We start from the raw sequence: 25,877 nt of genomic DNA on the forward strand, positions 1-25,877 counted from the left end.
ACTGTAAGATAAATGCAAGCTTGGCATATCACATTTGGAAACATTTTAGATCACTTATGCTAATTTATGTGATGTGGGGATTAATCTCTGTCAGCTCTCAGACAAAACCAGGTTGTCTGTCATTGCTTTTATTTATTGGAATGCAAAAATCTGACTGCAGAAAGCAGAAGGATTTCATGTGGGTGCTATCAAGAGAAGACAGATTGGTGGAGCTGTGGTTTTTCAAGAGAAGGAGGAATATGGTGGAACTGTGAAGTTGACAGAGGCCAAAGGTTGACTCCAGCTCTAGGGCATGACTTCAGCTAGCAACAAATGAATGGGCTTTTGGGGGGGAAGGGGAGGGAAGCAGGGTGTAGACCAAAAGAAAACTCAAAATGGATGAATAACCCATTTCTATTTCTTTCCTCTTCCTCAATGCAAAGATATGGAACTTGATGCCTGATTGGAAAGAATGAGAACAATAACAAAGAAACACATTGCCAACCACTTTTGCTTCTACGAAGAATGGCTCATAACTCCACCAATTTTGGCTAGCTGCTCAGGAGGAGGGGATAGCAGTATTACATAAAAATGCTTCTTTTTCAAGAATATTTTGACTGATTAGGTTAGAACATTATGGTTTCAGGAGTTACCAGTCCCAACGGAAGTCCAAAGCAAATGTTTCTTGTGTAAAATTTCACTACCTGCCACTTACAGGCTGAAACCATTCAGATGCCTTTAGTGCAGCATGACAGGGGGGAACATAGGTGCAAGCACATCAGCAGATCAGTACTTGTGCAGGTGCAGGGAGGGAGCATTCCTTGCAGCATGCTGTGGGGACAGAAGCTCAGCAGGGCTATGCACCCACTGCAGCTGTGGATCCCAACAGGCAGAGCTCCTTCAGCTTCTTGTGCCATTTCATGTGGCTTCAGGCATGGATGCTAGTATCAGCTATGTAGATTATACAGCATTTTTACTGGTTTTTCAGGTGGTTTTTTTTTTTAATTTTAGATGCTCGTGGCTCATGGTTGCATTTGTTGGGAAACATGGCTAAATGAGGGAAGAATCTGACAGGGAAATTAATTAGAGTAGGGAAAGCACCATTTGCTGTGTTTGCCAAAGATTGACTGCCTTTTAAATCTCAGAATATTCTTAGCTCTGCAAGCCCCATTTCTTCTGTAATGCAGCAAAACAAACTGCTGCTGTGTGTAAGTTCACTGAGAGTCCTTGGAAGCTAGAAAGGAATTAGGAAGTAGAAGATTGATAATCTGAACGGCAGAAAAGTATTGGAAGGATGGCAAAAGAAATTAGAAGGAAAGAAATTGCAATAACTAACATACATGTCTTGGTATCAGAAAATAACTTCCAAATTTGTGACTCTTCCTAGCATAGCATCTTATTATTACTATCTGCTTTTCCAGAGCTTCAAGTGATTAAATGAGCACTAGGAATGAAAGTTAAAAATTAGGTCTAGAGTTGGAGAATTAAAAAAGATAAAATAATTTAAATTCACATTTGGAACCTATAGGATGACAGAATTGAGGATCTCTGTGCAATTTTAATTTGCTCAATTCAATGTATAGACATTGTGATTGTCTTTAATAATATGAAACTGTAGCTATATTTTTCAGTAATTTCCCACCTCAGACCATGGTTTGGATTAAAAAGAAATTGCATTTTCTTTACAGAATTCTCATGATTGCTGTTAATAGAATAAGCTAATTCAAAAGCATTATTATAGTTACCTCCACAAAGTGACTATTACATTAGGTAGTATCATTATTCTTATTCTATAAGCAGAGGCAGAAAAATGAAAACCAAAATTATCAATACACAATATATGCCAATTTCTATTAAAAAAAAAAAAAATCAGGGCCCTAAATTTTCAAAGCATGAGGCTCACTTATTGGCCAAGACAGCAGGTTAAATGTAAAAAAAAGTCTAGAATCACAAAAGCAGTCTGTAGTTGAGGAAGGTTCAGTTTCCCAGAAAAGCACTCAACTATGAAGTCTTAAAGTCATCACTTGCCATCCTGCTTTTCCCTGGCTTATCCAATGCATGTCTCCTTATGTCTTTGGAAGCAGCCTATAGTCTCTACCCTTACAGGCTCCAGATTTGTCCCAGAGCATCATCCATTCCCTTTGTGAATCTGGAATATCTTGCTATTAACCTAAAATTAAACATGATATCATAACACACAGAAGGAAGAAAAAACTGAGATTGAATGAAGACCCCTCACTGGGACATCTTACAAGCTTATGAATGCTTGGCTTTACTGTCTCATTTTTTTCAATGGTTGTATAAGAAAGAAGGAAGCTAAATTGAAACAGGTTTCCAGAGAGAGCATGATCATCAGAATACTGAAGTTGCACTGATCTTCAGTGTTAGTAATAAAGCAATCATCAATTTAAATAATCTTACAGTGATTTCTGCATCTTACAGTAACTGCTGCATACTCAGATGTTCAAATGAGTAAAAAGAGAAGAAGTAATTACAATTTTCAAAGCACAGTGCTTTTTATTAATGGTACAGGATAGTAGGCTACAAATTAATTCTTTAGCACAGTGTGATAATTACCTGTCATATTTGACATGGCCAAGTCTAATCCACCTCATACTGAAATGTATGAAAATTTTTTCACCATCTTCAGCAAGTGCAATGGCATCTCTGGATGGCTGTAAGGTTTTTTGGCATTTCACCTGAACAATGCAGATTCAGCACCTGCAGTTTCATATTACTATTGTTAGCTCTTTTGTCCTAAACACAGTAGTTTCACAGAGCTAAATCATTCTTTCATTTGTTTGTTTGAAGTGATGCTTTGCAGCCTTTGTATTTTCATGTATTTTTAAGCCTATGTCCTGTAGTAGCTGAACAGACTCTGCAGAATTGTGAAGAGAATGTCCCGACCTAACTGCAGCTTTTCAAGGAGCTCATTGTTGTTCTTATTACAGCTCCACACAGAGAAAACTGGAAAGAGAGAGAAACAGCATAGGCTTATAACTAACAAGCCCCTACCATACCCACAACTACAAGGAAAGTACAACTGCAACAAACCCTTCTGTTAGAAAAATGCCAAGTGTGACAGACTGAGTCCAAGATGTCTGCAAACCATGTAATAATAAAGTTATTGCTTGAATAAAGAACTCTGTAAGGTAAAAAAAACCCCACCTCTTTGTCAAACATTCCTACTCTGTGTTTTCAGGGCCATGCGGACTGTGTCTGATACACTCTCCTCTGAACACTTACAGAGGGACTCTTACATCAACGTGCAGGAACAAGGATTTACTGCATCCCAGGTCTCCCATGTCCATCTATTAGATGCAGACCCCTATAAACTTGCCAGCCCATTCCTGGTTCTCCCCAGGGAAACCTGTCCATCACTGCTGCAGGATAGGTGCCCCAGCAGATGAATCTGACTGCAGGTATGAGTGTAAGGAGTGGGAAGAGAGCGGCAGTGCACAGTGCTGCTGCTGGCAGTTCCCATGTCCATGACTAGGGATGAGACTTTACATCACCTTCTTTTCTAAATAAAATCTTATGTCTTCTTGTTTGTTATCTGATACAGACTGACCAACTCTATATTTCTTGTAATTTCTTGCTGCATTTCTCTGTGCTTTTTACACCATCACCGTATTTTTTGCTGATTGTCAGATTTTTAGAAATGTGGCTAGGTCCTACTGCTCTGATTGTTTCCTGGACACTGGACGGCAGCCCTGAGAAATCACAGAATCATAGAATGGTTTGGGTTGAAAGTGGTCATTAAAGATCATCTAGTTTCAACCCCTCTGCATTGGGAAGGCACACCTTCCACTAGAGCAGGAAGAATCACCTCTCCTGACCTGCTGGCCACGCTTCCGTTGATGCAGCCTGGGGTACAATGGCCCTTCTGGGCTGTCAGCACACACTGCCAGCTCATTTTGAACTTTTTATCAACTAAATGAGTACTCTGTACTTCTTCTTTGTACGTGCAATGAGTTACTTGCACAATATTGTTTCTGTAATTCATGGAATATCATTACTGTAACTGAATAATTGACCTTGGCTGGCTGCCAGACACCTACCCAGCTGCTCGCTTCTTCTTCCTCCTCAACATGACAGAAGAAGAAAATGCGAGAAAGCTCATGGATAAAGACAGGGAGATCCCTTGCAGTCACTGTCGCAGGCAAAAGAGTCTTGATTTGGAGAAGATTGATTTCATTTATTACTCATTAAAAAAGAAAGAATAAAAAAGTAGAGCAATGAGAAAGAAAGACAAAACCAAAGCACCACTATAGGCCTTCCTCCCAGGTTCAACTTCAATCCTTTTTTCCAAAATCTTCTAACTCTTCTACTTCGTCCTACCCCAAGTGGGACAGGTGAATGGAGAATAGGGGAGTTGCCATCTGTGCACAACTGCTCTTTTCTGCTGCTTCTTCCTCCTCCTCACACTTTCCTGTTGCTCCAGTGAGAGTCCTTCCCATAGGGTATAGTCCTTCAAAAACAGACTGGTCCATCATGGGTGCTGCAGCTCCTTCTGGGAAGTCTGCTCCTGTGTGGACTCTCCATGAGCCGCATGTTTCTTCAAGGGTTTCTTCACCAGCTGTGGCATAGGGAACGCCATGGGCTGCGCTGTGAATATCTGTTCCATTATATTCTACGGGCTGTAGGGGAATCACTGCACCTCCTTCCTCTCCTTTTCTGATCTAGGTGTCTCCAGGGCTGTTTCGCATTTTCTCAATCCTCTCTCTCTGCTGCTCTGCAGGTTTCTAACCCCTTTTTAAATGTTTTCACAGAGGTGCCACCAGCTTGGCTAACAGGCTCAGCTGTGCATCATGTGGTGCCTCAGTTTTGGAACTATTTGGAACTGTCTGGCCAGTCAGGGGCAGGTCCTGGTTTCTTCTCAAAAAGACCACCCTCACAGCCCCTTGCTGCCAGTACTAGGGCATGGACACCCAAGACAGTTGCTGTGCAAGTGTGCAGTAAACCCATGTCGTCCAAAATGCACCAGGTTTCAGCATTCATCCAGCTCAACTCTGCAATCAATCTGTGACTGCATCTATCCCACCTGTAGTGAGTCAGTGTGCTGGTCGGGTGTAGTCTGGCCATGGCTCATTGCCTCCCAGAGGACTGCTCCTGCCCTTTCTTCCCACACTTGCAGCTGCATAACTCTCTTGCTCCAGCATGCCTCACAGCACAATACACTTTGGATATGATTAAGTTTCTTAATCCAATGAAAAACTGTGCCCTTTTCGTTTGCAGAGTTAGCTTTCTGACAAGTTTCTTTCCTGACAGATAGGTAACATCTAACTTAGTTCAGCTGCAAATTTAACTGTGGGTAAATAACCATGATCGGCAGAGTTCATAGTGTGCATGCACACTTTTTGTTCCCAGAAAACCCAAATGAAAATACAGGATGCTTTTTGAATGTGGAATGAGGACAGGTATGTATGATTTAAAAGAGTTGCAAATGCCCATGCCAGAGTCTGTTACAAACTTAGAGCTCTGGGAAATAAACAAGGTTGCAGGATGCCCAACTTTCCACATTATATTCCAGAAAAATTATCCCAAATTGCACAACACAATTCAAACCAGGCAAAGCATAATAGATAAGGAAGCCAAAAATCTCCAACTGAAGGCCCAGAGAAGGATAAGAGCTCTCAAGTATACGAAAGAAAAGGATTTGCTTTCTAGAAAAGGCTATTCAGCCAGGAGAGTTCCCCTGAGATACGATATGATAGTTACCTATGAAATCATGAGTGTCACAGTGAATAGGTATAAAATGAATATTATCTTAGACCCCAGCCAAGGTGATAATACCAGTGTTTCCAAAACTTGAACATTTACAGGGAGAAGAGAGCATCCCAGAAGGTGCTGTATATCTTACTCCTGGATGTCTACTAGCCCTATCCAGACAAGCAAGAAGCCTGGGTGGAAAATGGTGGGACTGTCTGAGGACTGGAAATAAGGAGCAACTGGGAGCAAAAGAGCCAACAAGGAAACTCAGTAGATTCTTGGCTTCAGTATTGGTAAGATTCCCATAAGCTGTAACTTTTATAGCAGAGAGATAAGATAGTTTGATTTGGAGTAGGCATACCCAAAGTACTTAGACTAATCAGAATAATATGTTAATGGGTCACCAGGACCAGATAACATTCACCCAAGAGTTCAGAAGGAAATGAGATATAATACTGCAGAACTATTGGCTATCCACAGCACGCGCTGGAGGGGAAACCTGGGAGCTACTGAGCAGTGAGTATGACTCATGAGAAAATTGTAAAACAGGTCTATAGAAAGGAAAGAGATTGCTGAATACATGAATAAACACTGTCTATTGAAAAAGTGTCAGCAGGGCTGGAGTGAAAGGGTGTCCTATCTCCCTGGCCTGCTGGAATTATATCATGGGCAAAGGGAATAGTACATTTGAATTTCCAAAAAGCCTTTGACTAGATTACATGCCAAAGGTTACAAAAAACCCAACCTTACATAGCCATAGGATTACAGATAATGACCTTTTATCTATTGGAGGATGGATAAAGGTTTGAAAATAAAGGCTAATGCTGTACAAAGTGGAAAAATATTGGCAGTGGACTTCAGTAGGGACTAGTATGAGGACTAGACTTATTCATATTCTTCACCAGTGATCTGGAAAGGGAAATGCAGCAAAATCATCACATTTCAAAATAATACCAAGCTCTTACAATAGGCAGTGAGGAATTCCAGAAGTTCACAAAACTGAATGGGAAAAAAGATACCTAATTCATTTCACCAATCTAAAAGAAAAGCAGTGCATCTAGAGAAAAAGAATCTAAAAGTCACCTATGTGGAGAATTCAGGACTCTCAGGATTCCAGCTCAGGAAAGTGATCTTGGAAATATCACAGTCATTTTACAAAAATTTTTGACATAGTGTTCAGTATCAGCCCCCTAAAAAGCCAGCAAAATGCAGATCATTGGCAGGAAAGGTGTTGAAAATAACACAAGGAGCATAATTGTGCCACTATGTAAACTTCTCATCTTGTGAGCTTAAAACTCCTGAGTCCTCAAGAAAAACACAGTGGAGCTAGACAAGGTACAGAGAAAGGCAGCTAAAATGATTGAGGGGATGTCACAGCAGTCTTATAAGGAAAGATTCAAAAGATTGAAGCTGTTTAAAAGGGAAATGAGGAAAAAAGGGAAAGGAAAAAGGACTAAAATTTACAAAATTATGAGGGTGGTGGAAAGGTCAATGCAGAAGTAAAATTTACTACATCTTGCAATGCTAGGGCTAGAGAGCACTTGGTGTAGCTAATTTTGAAAAGGCAAAACGGAGATACTATCACAGCCTTAAAAGGGAGTAGATAAATTCCTTAAAGGGAACAGGCAGTGATGTGTATTACCTTCTGACACCTTTTAACCAAGCCTTGTGGACAGTAGGCAACTGGTCTCTTCTGCTTTCTCCGAGTGGCATTTTCTAATGCCACTGTACAAGACAGTATGGCCACTGATGGTTTATCCCACTGATCCTGAAATGGGAAGTTTCATGTATTCTTACCCCCAGCCTAAATGGGCTGGGCTAAATGAAGCATAAGGAGAAATTTGTCTTGTCATAGAAAACTCATGCTAAAGCCACTGCTGTAATTTTTTCAAACCTCTCAAAAAAAAAAAAAAAAAGGAAAAATAGGAATTAAAAAGTAATTTCCTGTCACTAATTTCATGCTCCCCCTCAAAAGTGTCCTATTTCTGTCCTTTCCTTAGAATTTTATTCAGCATTAACCACAATGCAAGTTGTGTAATATACTCATATTGAATACTAATACAAAAAACCAGGAAGTACAATTAACATAAGAACATGACAACATTAATTAAATACTGCATCGCGCTCTTAAAGTCCCTTGTCCAATAAAATGGAATATTTTAGTTTTATTCTGTGCCCCACACAATAATGATCAAATGAAGTGAAACTAGGTATCAAGTTTTCATAGCTCTCTTCATCTCAGAAATGTACAGAAAGTTTTACTGTCCTCCCACTCTGCCCACTGCTGCTCCAGCTGATATGCAAATCAAATCTGCTCTGCTCCCTCACCAACTCTCTTCCCCCCACGAGAACTGATAAAGAATAAAGCTAGAGTTGCTTTCCTTACTTCTGATTCTGTTGCTGAGCAAGCCTGAAACTTAACTTCTCACTTCTCTCTCCTATTCATGACCATGGAGAAAAGAAGGGAATACTGCATTATTTCCTGCTGGTACCCCTAAAACAAAGGAAATCAAAGCTTTCCTTTTTTCCTGCTCTCTCCTCTCTCCTACATGCTGGTTTACTTGCTGTTCTCCTATTAACCCCAACGAGATGGCACAGTGCCGATGCCAGGTGCTGTACCCACGTCTCGGCCGGGGGCACAGGTATCTTTAGTTGTTTCATTATCTTCAGGTGTCTCTGTCCTTCTGTAATCCTCATCTATTCAGGGCTCATTCATCCTCTTACCTTAGTTGAATGGTTAGTTATGGCGTGTATCCCCCACCTGCACCTGAAGTCCTGATCGTTCTGCTCACACTGAGTTGCCCTCAAAGCTGATACTGTGACCTGTGTTGCCTCTTACCACATCGCCAATCCAGTGTGGCCATGCAGCAGGAGACTCCACAAGCCCGGCCCCGGAACACCCCGCCCCTGCCTCTCGCACAGACAAAGTGCAAGGGAGACGCAAGACCCTTTGTCCCCAGTGAATATTTAGTGTTATTCTTGTTGAGCTGAGCTGAGTAAGGGCAAGTGACTGGAAATGCAAAGTCCCGCCACTCCTGTGCTCAGGAGATTTAGATCACTCCGCTGGATTATGTTGGTTTAATTGTGCTGAAACAGAATGGCTCTTTGAGTTCAGACAATGCCCAGCCCCGCGGAGAGCCCTAACCAAAGGTTATCTGTCAAGAGGAAGTTCACCCATCCTTGGTTCTTGGTTTCCTTGGTCCTGCAGGATGCAGCTTCTCGTATCAGACATTCCATTTACTCTAAAACTAGTCATTCATTCATCTGAATGCAAAAAAACCACCCCAGTATTCCAGGTGACTGAACTGCACTTTATTGAAGGATTTGTATTCTGCTGCTGAATGGAATGAGCAGTTAGTCATAGAGGCTTCACCCAGCAGATCACTTAAACAGCTGAGAGAGTCACAGCAAAAGGTGTCCCATCTGGAGGGACCCCGTTGTTTTAGAAGAGTAACTGTGTAATATTTTTGTAATTTGATGTTAAAATCAACTTTTTATAGCAATTAGAGATTTTTGTTCCTATTCCTTATAGTTTATTATCTTTTATATTTATTAAGAAGTTTAAATGGGTATGTGGTATGTGAGGAGATGTGACCTTTATACTTTAAAGACTGTGAAACATTCCAAACCTTTAGGTAGAAAAGTAAATCAATTTAGAAGGTGATGTAAGGAAAAAGATCTTTATTTTAAGGAGGTAGTGTAGGACATTTATTATTATCTTTATTTTTTAATGAAGGATCTGAGCACATATGTCTCTGAGACAGAAATAAATGACAAAACTTTCCAGAAGCAAGAAATTCTCTCTGAATTTTCAGCATTTCAGTGCAGGTACCTTCAGACATTCCAGTGTGTTGTGTTCCACATTTCATTCTGTACCTCCAGTCTGTGTCCCATGTATTTGCCTCAGTACAAATGTTCATAGCAGAACAACTGCATAGAATCTTTTCCAATAGCAGTCATACCACCACAACTGTGGGAAAAATGTTCTTTTCATTTATTGCTCTGAGTGAGCAAAATGTACCTTTCCCTTTACTATTGTGTGTTGCACTGTTTATTTCAAAAAGAATCAGTGCTCAGCAACTCATGGCAATATGGTCATACTCCTCAAACAAATAATTTCTATGTTGCCGAGGGAAAAGTCTGAACAACTTCCAACACATCAGAGACAAAGCTGGCATATCTGATATCACTCTAACATGTCTGTATGATGCTCAATACAATTCAAACAGTGGGCAGATCTTGCCCAGTAGAACCCAGGAAAGCAACTACTTTTTGTCTGTGTACAAAATTCTCATTGCAGCTAGTGAAACAGCTACAGCAAATTTCAGCTAGTTTTTGCTAGTATTTTGTGAAGCACAATACTGGTGTGAGCAGAAAATCATACCAGAATTAAATAATGGATTTTATTCCCCAGCTCCTAATTTTTGAGAGAAGTCTTCAAAACTTCTTTTAATTGAAAATAATATTTTTCAGTTTCTTCTAGTTTGAGTAATATATGATGATAAAAATGAGCAGAATGCTACTTAAAAAAACTGTACCATTAAAGTAGCTGTGAAATTTAGGTCTTCTCTTGTAATTATGCAGTGTACACCTAACATACAATGGTTTATGTATGTAATTAGGAAATTGAACTCCCATGGGAGCAGAAATGCAGATGATGTATAGTGGCATTCTTAGGAAGTAGAAACACTTTAACAGAAGTTTCTTGGTCAGGAAGACTGTCCAACAGACTGAACTGGTGGTATTTTAAAGACAGAGACTTACACTAATGCTTGCCAGAGTTAAAAACATAGATGAAATTTTGATTGTCTGGGCATACAAAATTTGACAAGCATTTATCATGTATGTTGAACAAAAAATGTCTTCTATGCACGTGTCAGAAAGACAAGAAAGGACATGAAAAAGGTCAATAACAATTTAGAAAAAAAAACCTGAGTCCTTGGTGTTATCATTATAGTAATTTAATAATTTTTCAGGTGATTTTTGCCTGGTTTTTGTTGTCCAGTGCATCAGGGTGTGGAACAGCAACTGCAAATACAGGAGTACAGAGAACTACTGTTCAGAAGAAAAATAAACCCTACTTCCATTTTCAGCCACATCATAAGAGAGTTGAGCTAGATAAAGAATTCAGAGTGTGAGGTTTTGGTCTAGTACTTTCCTGCACTGTATGCAGTTGCTCAGACATATTTATTATTACATTGCATTAATACACTCACATATATTATTTTTAAAATAAGAATTGGGAAGATGATTACAAACGCAGCTGATATTCCTAGAAGTCTGATAACACTTACTGTTCTCCGTTAACTATGTCTAACCAAGAGTGAAACACAAAGATGGGACAGATAAATAAAAAGGGATTTCTCACTCTGGGACAGAATTTATAATGAATGCATTAAACTCTGTTAGGCAGCTGGAGAAACCTTGGGTTATAACAGAGGACCCATAAACGTCAGTGTTCTTAGAGGATCTGGGCACCTTGAAGTGGGGCTTACCTCTTCCAGGCGTTAGGCAAGCTGTTCAGCACTTTGAAGAATGAAGTTTTACTTACTTGTACAAAAAACTCCAATTAGTGTGCATCAGATTCACAGGCTTGACAAAAAAAAACCCAGAGTAATTATCATTTGCCTACTTAGATATTGCTAAAGGTATTCTTATAGTGCAGAAGAGCTCCTATCTTTTGAAAGAGAAAATTTGTTGGTTTAAATAAAATGGATTTAGTGTATGGTTTAAAATTCATAAATCTAGCAGGAATATGGAATTTGCCTATGAATTATATTTTAAATAAAAACTGAAGCAACAGAACAAACTAATTATTCATTTAATATGAATGATCTCCATAGAGGTAAAGATGTTTCTTCAGGTGTGCAAGGAATTAAACAGACACTGTCAAAGCTATGGACAAAGTATAATGAGCTTACAAAATCCATTCTATTTTCTTTATCTGTTCCCTGAAGCCACAGTGTTAATAACCACTTTCATTCAAATTTGTCTCAGGCCTATTTTCCCAGACTACCTCATTTTATAGATAGATAGATTTTTTTTTTTTTTTGGAGCAATTTACAAATCAGGAAGATCCTTATACAGTTTAAAAAGGAGGATATGCATTCCTCATGCCCCTGAGAGTCCATTTCTGGGAGCTATCTGCAGTCATTTTTACAGTAATAAAGGGTTGTATTCAGAACTGCTGGTAAGTGGTGCAGGAAGACAGTCAAGAATAAAGCCTGTTTGTTGGCACTATTCATTTTAAGAGAGACCAAGCTTTATCTTGGAAGCTCATAAAACCTGTGACTCCTGACCACACTCACTAAGGTTCTGATAGATTTTATATTGGCACGTTGTGTACAAATTAAGAAGCAAACTATATCCTCTTCCTAAGGTATACCCTGTGATAAGCACATTTGGCTGAGAGAGAGAATGTGGAGTTTAAGTAGAGCCAATTTCATTTAACTTATTAACAGCTGTGTCAGTCACCCATCTTTTTGGGCTGCATTCACTACCACTATGCTCTATACACCCATTATTTTTCTCAGGTCTGAAATGAATGCAAATTGACTTGCTAGCAGTTAACCTCACTGGTGTCAGTGGGTGCCTAAGCTGCAGGAAAAGGGTGAATCAAATGTGCTGCACGTGTCTGGGGCAGACATGACAGAGCTTCCTCCTTGCTCTTGTCAGAGGGATCTCTTTGGCACTCTGTCACACCGCACTGCACAAAGCAGTTTTATTCTTTCACAGCCTCAGCAAGGAAGGTAGGCTCAGTGACCTCTGTCAAACAGGCAAATGTGGTTTTCTTCCCCATAGCTGAAAATTAAATGTATTATTTTGTCCTCCTACTGAGTCATAAAAAAATCAATTTTGTGTCAGCAGCAAAGCTGCTCACCGAAGTGTTGTCTTCCCTGGCCGGCTGGGAGCCCTGAGGCTGAGCAAATCCCCCTCTCTGCAAGGATATCTCATGTATCTGCTGCCTCCGTGCCTGGACGCAGTAAGTACCTGCCCCCCTTTTCCCTCCCATCTCCTGTGCCAAGCCCTACCCAGGCGACACCACGCGACTGACCAGGGGCAAGGTGAGACAAGGTAGTGCTCTCCACCCCGGGGTCTCCTCTTTGCTCTCGCCTCTGTGCTTGGGACGGTGTCCCAGCCCTGCTAGTGGGGTTTCTCTCCAGAAGGGGCAGAGGTAGACGGGAGCGGGCAGGGGTGCAGGCTGTGTACTACACGGGCTGTGGGGCTGACTTGTTCTCTACTCTCTGAACCAGTCGGTGCAAATGGGGCCACTTTGTCACTGTTACTGAGCCAGTGTGGATTTTTCTAAAATTATCCACTTCACCTCTTTTCAAAGCCAGTCCTACTTATGAATGAGCTGGTGCTTATTTAGATCCTTGTTGTCAAAATGTAAACCGTGGGGATTGATCATATTCCTGGGACATCAGTGGAATTTAGCATATGGAAAATTTCTGGGGCTCAAAAACTTTTTTGTTTCCCAAATTATTTGTTCATAGTAGGCTGTGTAAAAAAATTCTTCACTAGATAATTTTTATCATTGTGATTGCTAGAGCAGGAACTGACAGGGGAAGTGGCTTGCTGAAAACTGTAAATATTGTTAAAGTTAGAATATAGTGTGATTAGACTCCATGTGTTCTGTAATCCTACAGCTAATTTATCTGTTAGTATTAAACCAAAAGATATTATTGAAAGCAATGGACATCCCATATCAGGTCAGCACTATCTCCACAGGGAATAAGATGAATCACATACCTACAAGGCTAAGTGGCAGACAAGGTATAGTTGCTTGTACATCAGTAGTGTCAATCCTTGAGAATTTAGCTCTAGTGTATTAATAAAAACAGAGGGCACTTTTATGTAGTACCTACTTTTCCTATTTTTAAAGTGCTCCATAAGTCAGTTCTGTAAGCTAATGGAATGGTAATGGATCAATAGTAATAGCATGAGAAAATGCCACTCTAGCACACAGAAGCCAGCAGATAAGCTGATTAATGCTCCACCAGTCATCTGGTACAACAGAAATAGCCATTATGAAAGAACTCCAGTACATGATATCTCTAGAAAATAAACACTTGATTCTGTTGGGCTTTGTTTGTTTGTTTGGGGTATTTTGTGGGCCTTTTTTTGTGTGTTTTTTTTTTCTCCCACAAATGTTGGAATGTTCCCTAAAAGTATTTATGAAGCAGTCAGATGCATTGACCACACACAAGGCTAGAAAAGCAATTCTCCAGACATAACTGTTCTTCAGCCAGTGAGGGGCTTTGCTGAGAAATGCAGAAAGTGAGTCTTTCCCGTTTCCCTTGTCTCTTTGGTGTCAATAAGACAAATGAAATGTCCTTTCAGGAGTTACCTAGAGAGGAATTCTTTTGCTTATCATTGGGGCATGTATGAAAGGGCCATTCTGTCCCTTACTTTATGACCAACTGACTAATCTGTGAATTATACCCAGGAGTGTGAAGAAGAACACAAGGACATAAGGATATGAATAATTATTGTCGGCAATCTTAGACTTTGGAAAACCAAACTGAGAGCAGGATTGAAAACCTCATTAAACATGTAAACCAAAACTGAGTCAAGAACTATTCTGAAACCTGAGAAAGCCAAATGACTCTCCAGCCAAATTTAATGGACAACACATTATCACTGACAAATGCTGAATGCTTTGCTAAGGGGACAGGAAAACCTTCATTACCTGAGGAAAGTTTAGGAAGAGTTGAATAATGATCATATGTGAATAGTGAATTACACAGTCCTACCAGTGAGAGTTCCTTACACCCTTCAGTTTTTCTTCCTTTTGCCCTCAGATGGCTGTCAATATTTAGTACAGTTTTTGGGCTCAGGGCTGTTTTCAGGCAGACCCCTTTCAAGCTGCCTGCTTTCTGTAAGGGACCCTTGGTGATTGTCCTGGCATTTCCTCCTGGTACTGTACCCTGTAGCTCCAGCATTGCCAGCTGCATCACAGTGTTTCTGCCTTATCATTTATCTGGGTGTGTCATACTGCCTCTGTGCTCAGTCTGTTTAGTATCAAGACTCTCTTATCTAACCCCATAGCTCTGGGGCAGAGCTGTTTCTGTTCTTCATTTCTCCAGGCAGTGCCTGGCTGAGGTATGTTGGCTCCACAGCCAAGATGGTCTCTGAGCAGCAGAGTCCAGGCAAAGGAAAGAGCATGTCCTCAGTCCAAAGACTGGGTTTCAGCTCTGTAAAGACACTTCAGAAGTGTCTGGGTGCCAGGGATATATCCTTCTGCTTAAAAATACATCTCAAATCTTGCCCTGGCCCTTGTGTCTGAACAGGGATAAGGCAAAGTGTTCACTCAGGTGTTTTAAAATAACTTACTTTTTTTGGCACCCTTCTTTTCATTTTTTTCACCAGCAACTCTCACCTCCTGGAAACTGTTGCTGCCTCAATTTCTTACCATCAAGAGCAGTAACAGCTGCACCCCCTGACTGTCTCAAGGAGATCTGCTGTTGCTGTAGGCAGTGAGGAGAAATTGGAAGAAGGTAGTTATGGCTGGAAGGTCTGTCTCTGTGTCCTACCCTCATCTGCCAGAGGCAGCAGCAGCAGTACTGTGGCAGCTCATTCATAGCCTCTGGAAGAGGCATCTGTCTCTTCAAGTGTCATTCATACTTGAATGACTATTGCATCTCTTCCAGGGAAGACACCAGATGGAAGTTTTCTGAATGCCAGATTTGACTACAGGTTGCCAACAGGACCACACTGGGTCAGACATGAGGGCTCACTAGTTTATACCAGAAATCCAAAGGATTCCTGGCCAAACCTCATGCTGCTTGGCCTGAAACCACGCAGAAGATGCCTGCCTATTTCATTCCCTCCTGTGTTTTCTCTGTAGATGGCATCAGAGCTCTCTCCATCTGTGAGCTGAAGCCTTCAGGGCTAATGATGCTTTTGTCATTTTCAGTATCAGGTAATTCTCAAGTGTTCGACTTTTACAATTGCCACAAACTGCTCTTTGCTGAAGTGGAACCAGTTGATTCACACAGCAATAAACAGAGAATGTCACTGGTCATCAGGATGCTCCAGCAGAGTCTAGATGTTACAATGGAGACCTGTGGTATGAGGCACATTATCTCCCATGAAATACTAGAGTTAAACAAACAGGTAATGCCTACAAAAATATGAAGTGTAAGAAGATGCTGTGAACTAATTTAGTCTTAAGCATGATGCAAAATTATGCTTACAGAATCAAAAATTAGCAGTCAATGTTAGAGTGCCTTTGGGTGTTCTCACTGCAGAAGAGCGTGAGGAATTAGTATCTTACTAACTCATTTTTGGTTTTATTAAAGTTATTTCCCATTAAAAATATCCCTTGAGGGCATGACCTACTAAACCACATTCTCTCATGCAGCCTGAAGTATTATCTGTACAATAACAATTCTGTCATTGGAATGCAAGACACCACACTATTTTGGATGATTAGTATCTACAGTCATTCAGCCACAAGACAAGGATTCCTGATGAGAAAACCCATGAGCTTGATCATCCTTTTATTACCTGCTAAAATGTTCTCATTTGCCTTCCCTTTGCAAAATTTGGTTCTCAGTACTCAAAGAGATTAAATTTCAGAAAATATATTTTCACAAAAATAAATCTCTGCATTTGTAAGAAAGGGAATGATTTGGAGGGTAATATGGGGCTGTATCCAGATGAAACCGACTCTAGGACAGACTGACAGGCTTGATTACTTACCTGATCAAGACAAGGTTGTGGCAAAAGACAGAGCAAGATGAACCCACTGTTGTAATATGTTGCAATCCCATGTAACCACCTAATACAGAGTGGATACCTCAGTCCTTCCTGAGCAGGGAGCGAAGGAAGCTGTGTGGAGTACCCACCTGGAAACACCTTTTGAAGGTCTGAACAATTGCCTTCTCTGTGAATTTTCAGGACTGACTGTGTGTAGGCAAGGGGACAACTTCCTAAATAATGTTTTCTAAGACGGAAATGAGAAGTAATCTCTGCCAGCTGCCACAAGATTGGTGGTGGCAAAATTGTGAGCTAACCTATCTGGCTTTTTATGGTGACATTTCCCAGACAAGGCATCTCTGTGTCTTGTAGACAGAGAGCTGAGAATGTCTACATTGCAGGGAGAAAGAGCAGAATGTTGTATCACCTTTCTTGTCTCTTCCCAGGAAACAACTCTGGCTCATGGATATTCCAGAAGGAACAGACTGGAACTGGCTGCTTCAAACTGGCTGCTTCAAACATTGCTTAGGGTAAAGCTATGTCCTGATGATGCAAATCAGGCCAGATTTTATTTGAAAACCTGCTTTTCCAGAGTGGTCTGGCTGACATACTATTATTCCCTACTCTTGGCACTTTCTTGCTCTGACTTTATGTCCTTTTGAAAGCTCTGACTTTATGTCCTTTTGAAAGACCTACACACCACCCAGCAGAGCCTGGGCTGCACACTGATCTATGCATACAAAGTATTCTTTGCTGAAGTTCACAGTATGCACTGTGGGTGCTGGACAAAAGAACTAGCTGTAAATATAAACCAGGAATAATTGTTGTTGGCACCACTGCAGCTCTCAGGGTAAAATTCATTTCACAGATCATCCACAGAGAGGCAAGCCCCAGAAAATCCTTGGATATTTTATTTGCAAAGATTCCTCTGACATTCAGTCATTTTAGGCAGTGCAACCTTATTGAAGACTTTTGACAGTTGTCAAGAGAGGTTGTTCTCTGGATTTATTTAAGTCAGATGTTGTAGTACTTGATGTCTTGTCTTCCCCTTTCCTTAGGAAACATTCTTAGGCTGCCACTGTTTTTACTGTGTCCATTCTGAATTTAAAATAACTCTTTATGCAAGGAAGTGCAGGTGCAACTGTTCTGCCATTATAGGAACATTCTGCCAATGTAGGAACCCTGGGAGAAGCAGAGGTTTTGAAATGGAAGAAGAATGTCTTCACAGGACTGTTCCTTTCCTTGTTCCTGTGGCTGCTTTTCTGCTTATTTTCACATATGACACATCACTACAAGCTGTTTTCCTGTTAGTGAATTTTCCACACAATATTATCTCTGAATAGAGATTATTTTAAAAGCATCCATTAAAATTCAGAGTACATTTCAGTGTTTCATCTGCTTCTTCATGCTTCTAGTTCAAGGATAGTTCTGAAATCTGTTACAGGATGTTTATCTTCATTTTGCTTGTGGGTGCTATATGTTCTCAGTACCATATTATTCAATAGGGAAGAGGGAAAAAATGAATGGAGTAAGGTAGTTGCTAGTAATCATTTTAATTTTTTCCTTAAAAGAATGGAGTTCTGACAACTGCTGACTTTAATCTGCTTCTGGCATTTTAAATTACATTGTTTTTCAATTAGAGTCCAAGAATGGAATGAAGCAGATTGCTGTCAGAAAGCTCTGACGAATGATTGGTAAACTTTGTGGTAATACTTCAAAAATAATCAATTTTATAGAGAAAATCATCACCTCCAGAAAATCCCCCAAATGGAGAAAAAACATAAGTTGAATAGAAAGATTTTGCAAAGTGCTTCAGATGGATTTCTTGAGCCTCTGTATATTATTGGCTGTGCAATACCCTGAGGATCACATCAGGATGCAGCCTGCTTGTGCTTCCCTCTACAGCACCCATCCTGCAAGCACAGAAAGCAAAAGGAAATTGTTATGCAGCATGAGGCCACTTCAAAATTGGCTTTTAGTTGTAAGGTTGCAATTACTCAACATGTTTTCCTTCCCAAAGATTCCTGATCCCCTTCTGCTTACATAAGAAAATTTCTGTAGATTTATATAGGGTAAAGATGGAGCCATTATTTATCATTTATTGCAGTGTTTAGTGTTTGCCTTTGCTCTCTGGTTTCTTAGGTACTTATTCAGAGCCACTTGTCCTGCAGCAACCCCCTCAGCTCAGGACACTGTGCTCTCCCCCTGACAGCAGCAAGAGCAGTAGGTGGCCTGGCTTCCCAGTTCTTGTCTGGGCAAGGTGGCTTCCAGGCTGTGACACTCCTTCCTTCTCCCCTTCCTTCCCTGCAGTCCTGCACTCTCTCCAGCTGCCTGTTCACCTCTGTCTCAAAGCATCCTAAAAAAATAGTGGTGCACAGGTGACCCTGTGCCAACCCAACGCCAGGGCTTGTTTCCTGAAGAAAAACACAATTACAAAATAAAAGTGATGTAAGTTCTTATAATTCTTTATAGTAGATACAGCCAAATGTAGAAAAAAAATGACATTAAAAATGTCCACTAAGAATAAACCCATTTAGTACCTAGCGAGCTTTTATTCAACACTGGCAGTATAATCTCTTATTCTGAAAGGAAAGCTTTGCACATGCTTCTCCGTTTTCAAGAGCTCCTTCATTAATATTACTCCCTCATCTATAAAGTGAACTCATGACTTTGCATAATCACTCTCCCTCCTGTATGAGACAGAATCAAGCCAGCACTGCACATTCCATTACTCCTGAAGGGCAGCTTCCAGAGCTGCATTTTAATTAGGGTGATAGGTTGTTTATCTCTAAAGGTTCAAGTAGACTAGTGGGTTTCTGAACTTTAATAAGTTACTGCATGTCAGCCAAGACAGGTGACTGCCGATGTGCTTGCTCCTTCCCTGATACTTGTCAGGGAAAACATTTTTTCTTTCATTAACCTATACTGAAGTCTGAGCTAATGTGTTTTGCACCACATTTGTAGTGAGAACCTCCAGTCAGTTACCAGTAGCTTGTTAAACTGCAGGTGAAATAATCTTACCTCTTAGACCAGAGTGCTTAGGCACAGCTGCGACACGGCCCATCTCATTCATCTTCCTTAGGAGAGCTTGGTTAATGGGAAAGAGCAAAGTCCATCTTATCTGCCTTCTATTTCTTAAAAATGCATGAACCCCAGGTTAATTACATTGGTTTTCTGTCTTTAGGAGGAAAGATAGTTCTGTATATTAAAGATGCATCCACAGACAAGTAATTTCAAACACTTTGACTGTGAAATAGCATTGGAATTTTGACCCCTTTATCTAGTAATGCAGATACTGCAGTAATTTGGGATTGAAGCTTTCCTGCGCTACCTGGTGCTATTTAACCTTGCTTGAGCTTGTTTATTTATACAGAAAGTGTGGAAAGTAATGCTTGTCTTTCTCACAAGTCTGTGAGGAAGCTTGTACTGAATAATAGATGCAAAAAGCCCTGTGAATGTTGGCTAGAAGAAATAACATAAACGTGGGCTCATGTTAATTGGGGATTTATTTTTTAATGTCAGTCTACTGGAGTAGAACTTCCAGGATCATTTAGTTTTTCCGAGAAGACACTCAGCAATATAGCTGGAAGTGCTGCGCACACTTAGCTTGCAGTAAACAAAAACATATTTCAGGTTTCTTATGCTTGAATTCTAGAAACACAGGTGATGTCCAGCTCAGGTGTTGATTCACTGCATGACTCACGGTCTGAAGGTGTAGCTGTCTCTTGGAACAGATGCTGGGTGCACATGTTTTTTCTGCCCGCTTTGGAGATGTGTCTGCAAATGTGTTGGACTGCAGCTCAGACCAAGGTGTTTTCTGTGTGTGCTTCAAAGCCTATATTTAGACTGCAAAGATAAGAACCAGAGAACCCATCAGGGTGGCTAGGTAGACACACAACAAATGTACATGCCAGATAGCCTTTATGAGTACAGAAGGATAGGCTGTCTCAATCACTTAGTTTCAAATTCCCATTGTAGGTAGACATCCAAAATCTAGCTCTTAACATCTTGCCATCTAATCCTCAAGGAATTTTAAGTCCACAGGTACTCATGTTTCCTATGTATAGTATTCCCCAGATATTTGAAGTTTTTTCCTCATAAGTTTAGGCCTCTATAAAAGTTCAAGAACTTTTAACATTGACCCCCATAATGAGTTGTACAGAACTGTTTCTCAGATGGGGACTCAGTCCAGTAGGCATCTATGTTATAATGGCTACATAGAGCTCTTCCAAATACATGTCTGGAGCATGTGTTGGCAGTGCTATTTTCCTTCTTTATGTGCAGATGTTCAAGGATTAACATTCAAGAGGAAAGAAGGTGCTGCCTCTTCTTCTGCCTCTTCTTCCTCTTCTTATCTGCAAGCCTGAACTCTTGGGAAAGCATCTAGACTCTAGATGTATTTTGGAGATGGCGGGTTCATCAAAGCAGTGGGGCGACAGATGAGGATTGTGAGGATGAGTCAGCGATTTGATGATTCAGGCACCTGGAAGAAGACCTGGCCTCCAGTTTGTGCTCTAACCTGCACATAAAGCACTGAAGAGCACACACTGTTATACCTACCTGTAAAGACCTGATGGCACCGCAGGATTTAAAATCAGGATCCCTGCTGTTAGGTGGATGTTTTATCTGGCATTGCCATGCTGCCAGAAGACCCAGGTTCCTCTTGGGTGATAGCAAGGTTCACCTAAGAGCAAGGCCATTGACTGATGCTCACTTTAGCCTAGTGACTGATGATCTCTGTGCAAAGTGGGACTTCTACACTATCTGATTTAAAGCTAATTTTCATAGACATGAAGGAGTAGGGGAGCAATGCAAGGCAGAGGAACCCAGTAACCTAATCAGTGCCAGCCAAGCACATCTACTCTCCAAGCTACCGGCCCCACTGCCTAGGAGGGTCTCCCTAGTTCGCCTTACAGACTGAGAGTCTAGGGGGATTCCTGCCTCCAAGGGTGTGGAATCCATTATGGAATGCTGGCAACAGCATTTTTGGCATACAAGAGACTTAATGCGGGATGTTTAGGAGAGGAACCAAAAGTGGAGCAAAGGGAGGAATCGAGGTCATTTGAGGAGAAACAAATGTGGAAAAATAGAGGTGAAAAGGGATAAAATGTATAAACAGGTTGTGGTGTCTGGCAGTGCCCTGTGCCTGATCCCCACAACAGGTGGGTGTTTTGGGGAGGGGGGTGGGGAGGTGGGTGTGGCAGGTCAGAGTACAAGCAACCAGACCGCAGTGGCAGCCTGGGGGTGCCTTTGTCCCAGTGACAGCAGCAGGGGAGACTGGGATCCAGAGGCAACTGCTGGTCACGTGTATATTTTTACATGTTTTCCACTAATGGGTTTTATCCTAATCAGAGAGAGAGGGGAAGAGTATGAGGCCTTTTGTGCTCTTCTTGCTTAAGTGCTGTGTTTTCTGTTGGTGTGGCCAGCCATGTGTAGACATCTGTCTCTCTATGCAGATATGTGCATATGTATTTTGTGCATGTGTGTGTGCCCATGGCACATGCTCAGCCTCACTACTTGCTGGACCTGGAACTAGGAAGTTGTGGCCTCACCTCGAATGGGCCACTGGATCTGAGAGCTTCTGAGAAGTACAATCCAAACCATGAGCTCAGAATGTGAGGATCCAGGAGGGAATATGAATCCCCTCACAGAGAACTAAAGACACCAGCATCTCCTTTCCAGTCACAACTCTAGAAGAAAGCTGTGAAGCTAGGACAGATTTAAGCTCTTCAGTGGTGCCCTGATTAAGGCAGCTAAAATTCAGAAGGAAGTTTTGGGGATGTTTCATTTTTCTGTAAGGGTTAGTCTAGGTGGCTACCCTTTCACTGAGCTCATTTCTCCAGACTGCAAGCTGCTCACTTGCTTTGAGGCAATTGATTCAGCCCAAAGGAAGCTCTTACCTCTTGGCTCACATTACAACAGGCAATGCTATGATATTCTTTCTAAATGCCTCAATTAAGAAAAATTCAGACTTGTTTAGTCATGTAAAAACAGGGGAGGAAGAAAGGGACACATGCTGATAATTTTTTGAGTGAAAGAACTCAAAAGTATAAATATATATGAAAGTATATATATATAAATACACATATACAATATATATTATATTATATTGTATATATATAAAAGTAGAAGCAACTTTTCTCAGGACTGTAAAATAACATTCCAACAGATGCTTGTGCTTATTGGCTGCTGCCATCTCTATGAAAGTCTAGCCCTGCAGAAAGAACATACTATATATAAAATAAACAAACATATGCTAGTGCCCCAAACAAGTCACATGGAATTTTATTGCTTTACTGAAATAGTGAATTAACCAGAAATTTTGTTAAAATATGCAGGAAAACAAAATATACTGTATAGTATCTTGGTCTTGAAGGTAGTGGGAAAAGTTCCACCAAATTGTACCAGAGAAAAATTTCTTGATGAACAGAACAAGCCTTAGCTATCAAAAAGTACAAATAAAATACTGTTGGGAGTTGCTGCTAGTCCTTAGCATGCCATTAATGGAAAGGTTAACAAAATGTTTTGATTCAGTAACTAAATTAAATACAGTTATAAATAGCATGAGTGCTAGGGATTAACTGAATTATATATGGAGATTGGGAGTAGGGACCCATGGAGAAGGAGAAATTTCTAAACATTTCATTGGCTGATATTTGATTGTACTCTTACAGTCCTCCAAAATACAGTGGTCAGACTTTGCCTTTGCGTGCAATATTTGTGGCTTGTAGTAAAAATTATAAGATTCGAAGAAGCATTTGTTAATTTTTCCTGATAAAAGCAGGAGAGTCCATCTTTGTTGGTACAAGTGAAATCTTTCTAGCAAATGCTGGGAAGAATTTAAGAATTATACAAGGAGAAGACAAGCAGAAACAGTAGCTCATAGCATCTGGGAACATGGGGTTTTTTCATGTCTGGTTTGTGTTTGTGGTGTTTTTTGGTTATTAATATAAACTCACTAATAGACGTTGCTTTGGATGTTTACACGAAAGTGTAATTATGGGAGAGAAAGTCTGTCAGGGAAAAACTTTCCCAAAACAAACATCAAGATTCAAGATTTTCATGTGATTACACATATAATTTTCCTTTAATTCAGAGAATTTAAATTGCTTCCATAATATAGTTAGGGTCAGCACTGCAAGTCTGGTTCAAGAACTGCCCCATGCACATTCCAAACTGATTACATCCACTTGCATTTTTTCTAATTACACCCACTTTAGGTGATAAGATCTAGATAGAATGAAAGGCAATATTTCCTTTAGAGATTGCAATCACTGGTGATTTTGTCTATTCATATGGAGTATCAGGCTCAGCCAGGTGCTGTCCTGAAACATGCTGAGCACTTCAGAATGCCAAATTGACTCAGCTCCTGCAGGAGCCAGCATTGCAGAGCTGGCAGGTGTTTGGCATGGTACAGGGCAAGTAGTGAAATTATATTTTAGGGCTTTTCCTTGTAATTACTTTGGCTCATGGGAATCCCAAATCTTCTTTTTCCTTTTTCTTTTTGCAGAGGTCACAGCCACGTGAGGGCTAAGTGTAAACAGGCTGTTCTCATTTTATGAATGCCACACTTGTGGCCAATAATCACCAATAATGTGATACTGGCAGTTAGGTACATGGTTGTGAAAGTAGTAGGTACTGTAGCTCTACTTACCTTGAAATTAATTTAAACTTGAAGGGCTTCTCGGTAATTCCCTCTGCAGAAGAGATATAACAGAGACAGAGCCGATTAATTTATCCTCTGTGGGGGAAGGCAGTGTCATTTATCCAAAGTGCTGAGAATTATCTCCTTGCACTCCACACTGCAAAACATGCCCTTCATTATTCAGAGAGACTAAAATCCTCCTAGACCCTGTCATATTCACAGCTTAGAGTGAATCCCTAGTGGGTCTATACTATTCAGCAGCACCTTCCAGTGCAAAGTCACTTATTCACTTTAGAATGCTAATTACTCTCATATAACAAACATAAATAATTTGATGTAGTTTCTACTGGATACCTGGCAAGAGTTTTGGTATAAGTTAAATTTTCCACCAAAATTCTACTTTGGAACCAGGCTATTTTCCATAGATAATAGTTTTCCTGAAGGATATACGTTGAAATCCTTATCAAGATGTATCATCCTCCCTCTTCTGCTTCCAACCCTTCCTGTCCCCTCAGAACCCTGCCACTGAGATTTGTGAGGCTACTTGGCAGCTGTGACCAGATGGATCTGGCTGTGGCCATGGGGAAGGGGATTCTGAGCTCAGTTACACCACTGGAGCATCAGTATGATGTGTTCTTTCACATTTACACCCATGGGGAATAAAGAAAAATTTTTAAAATAATGATAAAGGGACAGCTTTTTTAACACTTTTTTTGAAAGTAAGAAATCCTACATTATCTATTTTATATCATCAAAGTCAAGATATTCTCATAATTTTTGAGCCATGTTTTAGTCATCCCAGTTTGGAGGACGTGGAGATAGTGAATTTTAGCAAAAGGGAATCTTGTTTCATTTATGAGGGAGAAATTATTATTACCAAAAACGGCTCCTAGAGTTGCATTATAATAATTTTATATTATTATCTATAGTGAGTGAAAGGAGGAGCAGAGGCTTAAAAGAGATCTTCAAAGCTTGCACCTTGAAATGGCAGGTAATCATTCAATGACACCAACCATAAAGGTCCCCAAACAGTGACAGTAGATTTGGAAAGGTCAGAAATGGTGACCACGCCTGCACCGTATCAGAAAGAGCACAACACTTCCTGCAACAAACAAATTTCAAATATTGTGTCTGGTAAGCCAGAAGCATAAAAAATACACAGAAACAGAGAAGGAGATAGGAAAGCTATGACATCAGGGCATTTGGTAGCATCTTACTAAAGGTTTCAAGTTTCCCTCATGGTGTGGTTTAAGAAATAATTTTCCTTTCCTTCCTGAAATCCTATGACAGTTTAAATTGCAAGAATATTTCCCAGACACACTTCTTAGTTACTCACAAGTTTCTCTGAACACTAGTTGATCTTTCAAAAAAATTTTAAAACTGGCTATTGACAAATGTTTTCCAAACACCTTTATTTATACTAGTCCCCAGCTGTTTTGTGAAACCTGCCCCAAAAAGTCCATGTTTCTTACTATTTACCAGGCAGAAGTCAACATGAATTGTATACCTCAAGTCAGCAAAATTCTGGAGAGTAATTTGCTAGAGATGAGCCAAAAATTAGTGAACTTCTGGCTTGTGAAAATTGGAAGATGATGAAAAAGGAGCCTGTATCTTAGTTTCAGCTTATCTGAATTCTGCAGCTATGGAGAGATTCAGATAAAAGTGTCCAAGGTCACATCAGTTTCTCTGGGGACAGGGGGCCTGGATTTTGATCAGACTCTCCTCACAAGGCCCTTGGCAGCTGGCACACTCAGTACAGGAATAGCTTTGAAAAATGCCATTTATTTCTGTCCTCAGCATTTTCTTCACTTCTATTTAAGTATGATCCCGTCTGTGT

At 40.5% G+C, this 25,877-nt stretch overlaps 1 protein-coding gene and 1 long non-coding RNA gene across 2 annotated transcripts in view; one reads left to right on the forward strand and one right to left on the reverse strand.

Moving 5' to 3' along the window:
• FAM3C (FAM3 metabolism regulating signaling molecule C) overlaps positions 1–8,436 on the reverse strand; it is a 59,546-nt gene extending 51,110 nt beyond the window's left edge. Inside the window, exon 1 of the mRNA XM_048300516.1 lies at positions 8,416–8,436. The gene's annotated coding sequence lies outside the window, so the exon portion shown is untranslated. The remainder of the gene's footprint in view (positions 1–8,415) is intronic.
• Positions 8,437–12,563: 4,127 nt separating this feature from the next.
• Positions 12,564–17,773, forward strand: LOC125325529. Its single transcript, XR_007203372.1, has 2 exons — positions 12,564–12,673; positions 16,842–17,773. It is a non-coding gene; the product is annotated as an uncharacterized LOC125325529 (long non-coding RNA).
• Positions 17,774–25,877: the final 8,104 nt, after the last annotated feature.

This window comes from Corvus hawaiiensis, chromosome 4 (genome assembly GCF_020740725.1).
Source record: "Corvus hawaiiensis isolate bCorHaw1 chromosome 4, bCorHaw1.pri.cur, whole genome shotgun sequence".
Taxonomy (NCBI): domain Eukaryota; kingdom Metazoa; phylum Chordata; class Aves; order Passeriformes; family Corvidae; genus Corvus; species Corvus hawaiiensis.